Below are 3,304 nucleotides of genomic sequence, written 5' to 3' on the forward strand. Positions count from 1 at the left end.
ACAGGCTTCCTGAAGACAAATCCTACATGCAAACCTACATGGGTCCCTCCAGCATCATATGCTATCCCATTTGCTGAATCTGCACTCTGCCAGCTCACCTGCATCCAGTGTCTTCCTTGGGGAAAGCAGGGCTGGTACACACCCAGGTGGACTGACACATGGTTATGGCCACTGAATCTTACATTTGCCAGGGAATGTGTTCACAGAATGAAGGGATGCAGGAGCATTTCCCTTTCTATGAACTAGACTCAAGTTTTTTACAGACTTATGAATGGATTACATTTTGCCCAATGTGGGACAATATCTGAATGTCTCAATCCCGCTGCTACTTCCAATTTAGGTCTTTTATTCTTCCCTGTAAAAATAGATTTAGACCAGGCACAGTCTTCATGTTTTACCAGACCCAGCATACCAGAGCCTTGACCCTTGAATAAATCTCCTCTTTCACATTGCTACGTTAAAACCAACAAACTGCTCAGTAAAGCAAACTTGACACTTGTAAAGCCTCTCATGGGGCTTCCAGTCTGAAACAAGGTAACAGGCTGGGATTTCTGATTTGGGTTTCTGACCATTTCATCTATCACTAGATCCACATCATACTCATATCCCATCCACCACTCAGTTAATGTCTCATAAAATCTTTCTATACCCTATGGAAACAATAGGATTCCTCCCACAATTGCTCCTGCTGAACATCAGGACCTTAAGCCTCTTCTGAGTAGACAGCTCCAGGCTTTTTCTCTCCCATTCACCTGGTTCATTCTTTCCCACACAAGCAATGCTGTCATGAGACACCAGGTTGTTAGGACAGAGTCAGACAATTGAGGACAGCACTCGTGAACATGAAAATATGCTCTTGCTTTAGTAATCTGAAATAATCCCAGGCCCTCCGAGTATGTTCACCTTTACCCAGGCTACTCAACCAGGCATTCCCTTTACAGGGAGTGTGCCACCAGTTTAGGGCACTGCTCACCTGAGCTGTCACAAGAGCCTCCTGTACCACTCTCATCACAGTGGAACAACAGGAAAACGTGATATTTGGTAATTTCTTTTTGTATATATGTAATAACAGATTTGGTCAACATTTGCTTGTAAGAATATGGTTTATTCCCCATTGTCTCTCTTCCTTTCTCAGATTAGAAGTGTCACCCTTCTAGTCCTACAGAAATTGGTACTGGGCTGGAACTGGTGGATTGGCATGTTCAAATTTGTAAGATCATCCAGTGTTCAGATTCATAATCTTCATTCACTCAGGGCAAGTGCATTGGTATGCTGACAATCCCTCCTTCTTCCCTTTCCTCCAGAACAAGCTGACATTTCCAAAAAGGCACAGCACCTGTATTTCCCTTGCTCTTGGTACTTGGGAACTTCTTTTGGATGTTGTCTCTGTGGAACAGTCAAAAAACTCTGCTACGAAGTATGATGAAGGGTTCATCCTCCCTTTCTTCTCCAGACGCTGCCCCCAATATAGAAGAGGAAGAGATGATAGATTTCAGAGCTAGCTGTCTCTAAGGATAGCAAGAGTCTACAGGTATAAACATTTAGTTAGGGGTACAGCTTGTAGGCAAAACACCTAAACTTAACTGTCTGTRTCTATGTATGGGCTGAGTATTTAAGCCCCAGTGCAATCAATAAAAAWTTAGAGGCTCTATACAACAGCTTACACATGGGGAGCAATCACTATCCTTTTGAGATTCTCTGGGATCCATTGTGTGGTTTCCACCTGCAGCTCTGTAAGGGCCTTGGTCTCCCACAGATCCAGAATTGTATCTTCCATGCCTTGTGTTGCAAGACATCCTAGGACATCTCAGATGGTTCTAGATGTCTAAGTTTTCTAACTTCTTTTTGGTTTGTTGGTTTTTTGTGGGTTTTTTTTTTTTTCCACATTAGGTCAACTCTTCTTTCAAAAGACTAACCTTTCCATGACTTTGACTTTGCATAAAGAGGAATCCTGAAAAAATTCCTGTTTTTGCTCAGGTATTTCTTTGCAGTCCCACCATGTTTTGGGTCCCCTTTCAAGGGCATTAAGTTATCAGACAGGCAAGGTGTGTATTTGTTTTCTCTACTGAGGTGTGAAATTTCTGCTTCTGTTATAACTCTAGTAAACCTTAAATCCATTACTACCATYGGAAACAGCTCCCTTGGGGTCCATAGCCACAATTCCTGATAACTGAATGATGATGAGATGCYAAAGAGAAGTTTTGCTTTCATTTAGACAGTAGGGAGTTACACACTAGCCTGAGGGAGGATACACCAATTACTTGGGTGGAAAGCTGGTAAACGACCTTTTGTTTTCCACAGATCACAGACTGCTCCCAGCTATATATTGTTGGCTCCTGTGGTCAAGAGAAGATAGACACAGACCTCAGATATTTTGGGAATACTCTCGATCAGTTTTATGTTTGTAGGGAGTTGTGACATATGAGCTGCCATGAATAGCACTGGGGCTGTTGTGAACTCCCAGCCAGCTGGCTGCAAGGTGGCTGAGCCAGCTTGTCTTCCCAGCAGCCGATGGAACAGCCACACACCAGGCAGGACAGCGCCTTAGCGCAACAGGCAGCACGGCCAAGCTGATGGAACAAGGGACCAAGCCACTTCTCAGCAATAAGAGCATCACCTCTGTGACCTTTGCCTCTTTCTAACTTTTCTCACATTTCATCTATCAAGCTTTGCTTCCTTTTATTTTTACAAATTTGGGTGCTCAGAGGTAGGTACTCTCTACAGTTCTGCAAACTCCATGGGCTRCTTCTCACAATACAGCACTTCTTTCCTGTGTGTGCTTCTTCATGTTTGTGAAACGAGGCAATGATGCTTAAATACAGTGTAGATGAGGATATATTAACCAAGCAGCTCATCTACATGTATAAATCCAGAACTGTACTGAAATTAAAACTATTGGAAAATTTCTGTTTCCTGGTGGGTTATTTTTTGTGCACTAACCAAATGTTTACTGTGTTTCCTAATGTCAGTAAGCAACAGGTCCTAGTGAGGCAGAAAAAGCACACATGTGTGCCTCTGCATTTTTCATATTTTAGGCTTACACTTCCTTGAGCAATGACAGCTTCCACAGGTTCAGGAGAAAACACCAACATCTGACTGTGTCTAAAGAAATGTGAATATTATTAGGGGTTCCATAGATCAAAACAGCGCCCTTGTACTTTCAGTTTGTGCTCTGATACAGGAAAACAGGAATGGTCAAAGAGCAAACCTTTGTTCTGAAAAAGAGGTAAAGATGATCATGAAGGTGGATATGGATTACTTTGGCGAGGAGAGGAGAGGAGAGGAGAGGAGAGGAGAGGAGAGG

Source organism: Malurus melanocephalus, unplaced genomic scaffold (assembly GCF_030028575.1).
Source record: "Malurus melanocephalus ecotype Western Australia unplaced genomic scaffold, MMel_1.1 scaffold_344, whole genome shotgun sequence".
In the NCBI taxonomy this organism is placed as follows: domain Eukaryota; kingdom Metazoa; phylum Chordata; class Aves; order Passeriformes; family Maluridae; genus Malurus; species Malurus melanocephalus.